Below are 7,344 nucleotides of genomic sequence, written 5' to 3' on the forward strand. Positions count from 1 at the left end.
CCTTTCAGTTTTGAACAGGGGAACAGTAGGAGTAGACTTTTTGGATAGATTTTGGTGTTTGCATTAAACTGTACTTTTATGGACTACTATGTTGTACTGGATTACTTTGCTTCACTCGCAAAATGCTGAATTTTCGTCTACATCGTCAGTTCGAAACTTGGAATCAGATAATTCCTTGGTGTTTTCTTTTCCCCTTCTTCAATTCCAAATTGCACATTTCAATATTGTTTATTAGGTTCCAGACATCACATTCTAGATTTGACGTTCAAGATTTCAGATTACACAATATTCATTTTTTTAAAGGCATCAAAGAAGCAATCACATACTCCCTCCGTCTCATAATGTAAGACTTTTTTTGACACTACACTAGTGTCAAAAAAGTCTTACATTATGGGACGGAGGGAGTATTTCTTTACCAAAATCAAACAAGTACAGATACATCCTTTTTTAACATACACATGTATTTTGATAAAAAAAATACTATGCACGTTGACATCCTGTGATATTTTATCCTCTCAATACGAAATCTGTCTACACTTACAATTTTTGGTCACTACATTGACATCCTGTTATACTTCCCCGTATTATTGGTATGGTTTTCAAGGGTTTATTCTCCGAGATGGTTGTTATTATATGATGAACTCTATGCTTGTTGTCCAATTTAAGGACCCAGACAACACGATCTCAAGACCTACACAGGTAACACATATTGTTTAGATATGAGGACGGAAGATAATAATATGAGATAATTGTGATTCATCAAACTTAGTGCTGGATTCCGGTCTAACGATTTAATTATGGAGACGACCACTCTGTGGCGACGGCAAAGCAGGAACATAGAATGGAATGTAATCCCACGAGGAGGAGTTCCGTAACCATAGGGTGATCCGCCTATCGAACAAACAAATCACAAGCAGTTACTTCACATAGGAACTGTGACAACTTGTGTGTGACAGGAACACTGCTCATAAATACTCTTCTTCGCTTGGGATGATTACTATTTGGGATACTTACGTGAAAGTGTTACACCGCCATGTTTGTCTTGCAGTTTATCAGGTGCTCAGATGCTTATGAGTGTCATCCACGCTGAGGTCGATTATGAGGTCGTAGATCGTTAAGCTTCGTTCATTTATTTGCATTGGCATCAACCTTTGATTGCCCAGTGGATGTAGTTTTCCGTAATACATGTTATGATGTGCCAAGTTTATCCTTAATTGCCGTATATGTGCTGAGTGTCGTTTGCACCCCTAATTTTCCATGTCGAAAGCACCACAAGCGGCAAACGGCCAAAACATACAGTGAAGTTAATTAGCACAAAATCTACGTGGGCCCTTCATCTAGCGGAATGGCCTGCTGCCCATAAATGAGCCCGTTAATGGGCTCACAGTTACTAGCTGGGCCAAAATCAACGTGGGCCCTTGATGGGTCAAATCTCCGGCTGCTCTTTTGGCCCAAATAGTCGATGAGCCATTAACGCTGAAAGCTAGATTGGGCTGCAATAGTGGTAAAGAGCCCACGGGCTATTTGCAGGCCGAAGTAGACCTCAATTCATGTTTGGCCCAATTACATGCCGGGTCGTTAAGAGGATCAAAGTCAATCAGGCCATAGGTGCGCCAATATACTACTCGGGCCTTTAACAGGCCGAAAGTAAGGTCGGGCTGGAATTGTGCCATGGACAACATGGGTCGTTAATAGGACAAAACTCAGGTGAGACCACAAATGGCCCAACTGCGCTGTCGTTCGTTAACAGGCCGACAGACACACCGGCCTGGAAATTGGCCCAACTCCAAAATGGGCTGCTAACAGGCCAAAAGAATCACTGGACGGGAAATTGTCCCAACTCCAGAATGGGCCGGTAACCGCCCAAAAGACATACCTGACCGAAAAACAGCTTAATTCTACTATTGGCCGCTAACAGGATGAAAGAATCGTCGGGCCGCAAATGAGCCCAAAGATATAGCGGGTAGTTAACGATCTGGGACTAGTGATGGGCCGCAATGGTGTCAGATTGTTAATGGGCCGGTGATGGGCCGAATTGGCACCACTCTTATGGGTCGTGGTTCTCAATGGGCCACCCACAAGTAGGCCCTTAATGGGCCGGTCAGCTAACTTTGATTGGGTGGCCTTTTTAAGTAAACATGCCACTGTTGGGTCGTCTCACCTATCACCGTGTCATTGGCACGTATCATGCGTTGGATGTGCGACACTTGTCACAAAGTAGAGCTGGTACGTGTTACTGTTGCTGAATGAGAAATTGACACGTGAAAAATCGTCATTGGCCGGGGCTATTAACGAGTATCTGATCCGAAACCGGCACCCGATACCTTAACGACGACCCGTTACAATGGCTGCCACGTGTCGGTTGCCCTTAACGAAAACATTTCCATGATGATAAATGGAGTATTGTCATCGAACACTTCCGTGACAACACAGATATGACTATCTTAATTCTGTCATAAAATCATCATGGATGCGCATGCATGAACAAAAAACATACGTACTGTGGCAAAGGCGTATCATCGCGGATATTTTTTTTGGTAGTCATAACCTGACATAAGTATGTACACTCCTTGATCTTAGTACCTTATGTTATGCTTCGATTTAAATATATGGGAGAGCACGTTGAAGCTAGTCATTTCTGTCAAATTTATAGACGTAATGTAGACCTCAGAGTAATAGTGGATAATCTTCTTTCTTTTGCATTTCTTGAACAGGAGGAAAATGAATAGAGATGTCTGTTGTTGTTCTTGTTTTCGGTTGAGACATTCGTTGTTGTGATGTTCTTTACCAATTAGCAATAGGGTTCCAGATTGAGCTCTGTCATTCTATGATCTTGTTGTAGAGGGCGTTGCGCCGAACACGGCGATAGAGAGGACGGGCTCGCCTGCTCCTGGTAGGCGTGCCAGTAAGACAGCGACGCGTGCATGCATGTAATCAACATGCTCGTATAGAGAAAGGTATCATATGACCATTGAACAGGATCATACCGAGACGTCGCCGTGATAATGGGGTAACTTCACGGCGAGCTTCTGTCTGTTCCGTTGGTACAGAATCCACATAACGTGTGCCATCGATGGGTTCCGGCGCAACGGCGCGTTCGCCAATGGATAAACATATCGCGGATCCCTTGTAGCGCCGCACAGTGGGACAAGCTCCGAGCTATGGCGACGACGGAGGCGGGAGGCAATGGATTCGAGTATCTATCAGATCCGATTGACAGGTATGTTTGCTGGCGCAAATTAGGAGTGCTCTGTTGTTTTGGCAGGTTCCCGTTGCCGGATCTCGTAGGCGGCGACTGCCCACCGGACGGCGACCCCGTCCAAACTCTGGCCTTCGCGGCCGCCGATTCGAGCATTGGTGATGTGGGCGATGCGGCACTGACAGTTCAACTAGGCCTGAACAGCACCTGCGATGGCCTGAGCTTGTCAGCGCCAGACTTGGAACAGTCAACTGGCAAAGACGATCCGCATGCGCCGGGCTGGACAAAGAGGTATGTGGATTTCATGAAGATCTCGCTCTGGGGCTGCAGCTAATTGCCCCTTGATTTTTCAGTGTGCTAGACAAAAATAATTGTGCTGAATAATCTGTACTACTTCGTCCCTGGAAGTAGATTGCAAATCACCAGTAGGATTGTAGGAAGATGTTGTCCACTAGAAAAATCTATCAATGAAGCTCTCGCTATGGGACTGCACCTATTTGCCCCCCTTGATTTTTCAGTGTACTAGACAAAAAAAAAAAATTGTGTTGAATGATCTGCACTACTGTGCATCCCTGAAAGTAGATTGCAGTTAGAATTACAAACCGTTTTTTGGTTTGTTTCCTGAGATTAATAGCTGTTGCAAATTGTACAGGGTTCATTGATCCCATTTCTGATAGTTTGTAATTGTATTTCTACAGTTTAACAAGAGCATCCCACGGATTGATTGGTTGGAAGGAGAACTGCAACAAGATATGCTGCTGAAAAATCAATATGGAGTTCGAGTCAGGTCGATGTGCTGCAGTAACCTCGGCTGACCTATCTTGGGCCTTTCAATGGCGTCGTGCTCTGCAACTTATGATATCCTAATTCTATTGCTATGTTGAGATATCTACCTCCTATAACCTGTGTTGAAGTCTTAATATGCTTCTGTCATGGCCTTCTTCAGTTTGAAGTCATTTCATGAATGTGGATATAGGCTTCAGAACTTATGCTAGAGCAGAGTTAAATACACTATTTTCTGTTAAAAAAACTCTTTAGTCCAGTTGTTAGCAAAATCGTAGCTTCTTCTGGCCTGCTTATAAATATCTTTGCTATGTTTTACATTCAAGCTACCCATTAGTTCTATATTGCTGCACGTACCCTTTTTAGGACAGATGTTTGCTAAAATTATTGTACCAATTATTCTGGGTGATGTTCTATATGCTCATTGTTAAAACTCCCACAATTAAAGTATTTTTTCTTCTCAAGGCAATTCGTACAGACATGATTACAAAAACTGGTTGGGGTTTTCCCATCCTAGCAAATATTCACATTTTCCTTTGCAAACAAAAAAGGATATTTCGCTTCACAAAAAGTTAACTTTCACCTCACGTGCCTCCATACATTTCTTATAAATTTCTACTATTCCATGTATTTTATAAAATCCTACTCCCTCCGTTTTCTAAATATAGGTATTTTAGAGATTTCAATGTGGATTAGATACGGATGTATATAGATGGATTTTAGAGTGAGATTCACCCATTTCGCTCCGTATGCAGTTCATATTGAAATCTTCTAAAAAGACTTGTATTTAGGAACGGAGGGAGTACCTTTTATCGCCAAAATTGACGGGTGAAACATTTGAGTGGGTGTTCAATGAATTTATCAGCATGATGTGCGATTATTCTGTTCTCTGTTTTAAATTTTGTTAGCTTTCAGTTCCATGTTGTATCCTTGTCATGATTGCTCCGCTGAGTGTTTGCTCTTTCAACATTCTATATAGTACGCTCATGCCTTTGAATATTTGCTCTCTACGGGGTTTCCATTTTTAAGTATGGTGCTTTGATAGGAGATGTTTTCATGTCTGTGCAGATCAGTGCAGGGCGATGGAGGTAGCAATAGAAAAAGTGATGCCAAGCAGCACGCACTGGTGGTGCAAGTGTCACGTGCTTAAGAAAGCAAAAGAATATCTTGGTCCGTATTACACAAAGACGAGCAAATTCAGATCAGATTTCCACAAAATAATACATCACATGCTGACGGTTGATGAGTTCGAGACTGCATGGAAAGTGCTGACAGAGACACATGGTCTAAAAAAACACCATTACCTAACGCAGATCTATGAAATAAGATCAAAGTGGTCAAAACCATGCTTCAAGGGAAAATTTTGTGCAAAAATGACCAGCAGAACGCAGCGAAAGCGCCAACCGTATGCTGAAGGGTATGTCCCTGCAAGCTGCAAGCTGCAAGCTGCATCATGCATTTATTTGTTCGACAGTACATGAGGCTTCTTTTCGATAGGGAGGCAAGTGAGAACTATGAAGAGAGAGGCGTACAAAAATAGTAAGTTTTTTTTTCTTTGGATTAATGTATAGAATGAATATGTTTTCATATGCTCCCTGTGTGCTTCATAACATATAATCCATGATCCCTATACAATGCAGACATCCCCAGTGATGAAAATGAACAAATCACTGGAGTTGCATGCTGGTGATGTCTACACTCGAGCTATGTTTGAAAATTTTGGTGAACTACTGTACGAGGCCGGACATTTCAGGGTAGAAGAGATTGATAAAGGCAAGATGTAGTGTGGCGACGCTACCACCCAGAGAAACATGACAAGTAGTGCAGGGTAGAGTATAAAGTGGAGGTTATTGATGAGGGCAGGGAACTCACATGTGAGTGTGAAAATTTGAGCACACCGGATCTCTGTGCTGCCATGCAATTAAGGTAAAAGCCAGCTTTGAATACCATAACTGATGATAGGAGCTTCCTATTTGTAGGTCCTCGATTTCCTAGGTACAGACCAGATACCAGCAAAGCACATTCTCAAGCGATGGACAAAAGATGCAAGGGATATGCTGCCAGATCACTTGGCACATCTTCAGAAGGATAGAATTTCAGTTAACTCAATAACATTCAGACACTCTAACCTGTACACCCATGCACTTGAGGTTGCAAGACTTGGAGATGCAAACACATAAACATATGAATATGCAATGGATCTCTTGAAAGAGCAAATCCGGGAACTGACAACTATGGCAGCTATCCAGATGGAATGGGCTTAGAAGACAGAATTTAGCCAGGCAAGAGGGAAAGCAAAGAAGCGATTACATGGCATGCAACTCACAACGGATGTTTGTATTGACACCGAAGGTAGTGTAATTGGTAATTTCATGGTTCTAAAGGCTCTGGAGAGATAGCGTAAGGCGGGCCGACCAACCACCAGGTGAGCAAGCCGCCATACGATGACCTGGGTGCAAAAAGCAAAAAGTCCAAAATGGCAGTACGCTGGTGCTGGTGGTGCATGCGGTGCAAGCGAACACATTCGTGCTGGTGGTGCATGCGGTGCAAGCGAACACATTCGTTTCTGCACTACATGCCGTCAGCATGGGCACAAGAGCATCACCTGTCCACAGAGGGGTGATCTTCCTCGAAAAGAAAGGAAGGAAGCAAAATGTTCAAACTGGGGAGTTGGTGGTCACAGAAAGAACACCTGCAACAAACCTAAAGTTGTGATGCATGTTGTTGAAACTGGTACTTTACAGCAACAGCAGCTGTGCAAGTGACCTGATTAGCAGGCCCTGAAAGTTTATTGCGTGTTGTTGAGGGCTCCGTAGCAGCTCGTATTATATTATGTGTAATAATAATAACTGTTACTGTATACTCTGGGTTGTTGCTTCAGTTTGCCCGACCTAATACATCGCCTTTTGTTATTTGAGATAATTAGTACCATCTAATGGTGGCTACGCATGTTCCTCAATATTACTGAAACTTCTAGTTGCAAGATGATTTCAACAAAACGGATTTTCAGGTGCAAATGTTCCTCAATATTACTGAACCTTCCAGTTGCAAGATGATTTCAACAAAATGGATTTTCAGGCGCAGATGTTCCTCAATATTACTGAACTTTCTAGTTGCAAGGTGATTTGAATAAACGTATTTTCAGGGCAAGCTTCAGTTGATTTTCCTATGCCCCAATTTGAAAAGAATCTCTTTTGAACAATGCTTGGCAAGTAGCTCTCGTGTACAGGTGGGCTGTGATGACAGAAATTCAGTGTGACTACATGATGACAGGTGGCAACACAATCACGCTGTACTCCGTCAGCGGGAATGCATCCCGTTTGATTTTCAAACTGTTTGGGAGGGCTCCCAACCGACGCCTA

General features: G+C 42.9%; 1 long non-coding RNA gene across 2 annotated transcripts; it reads left to right on the forward strand.

Annotated features, from left to right (window-relative positions):
• The first annotated feature begins 2,989 nt into the window (after nt 1–2,989).
• LOC119330084 lies at nt 2,990–6,943 on the forward strand. 2 transcript variants are annotated; one of them, XR_005159896.1, is made up of 5 exons: nt 3,004–3,490; nt 3,898–3,986; nt 5,051–5,521; nt 5,623–5,856; nt 5,962–6,943. It is a non-coding gene; the product is annotated as an uncharacterized LOC119330084 (long non-coding RNA). The 2 variants fall into 2 exon arrangements; XR_005159895.1 differs by having other exon boundaries at nt 2,990–3,490; nt 3,898–5,521.
• The last annotated feature ends 401 nt before the right edge of the window (nt 6,944–7,344 follow it).

The sequence above is a fragment of the Triticum dicoccoides genome, chromosome 7A, assembly GCF_002162155.2.
Source record: "Triticum dicoccoides isolate Atlit2015 ecotype Zavitan chromosome 7A, WEW_v2.0, whole genome shotgun sequence".
Taxonomy (NCBI): Eukaryota; Viridiplantae; Streptophyta; class Magnoliopsida; order Poales; family Poaceae; genus Triticum; species Triticum dicoccoides.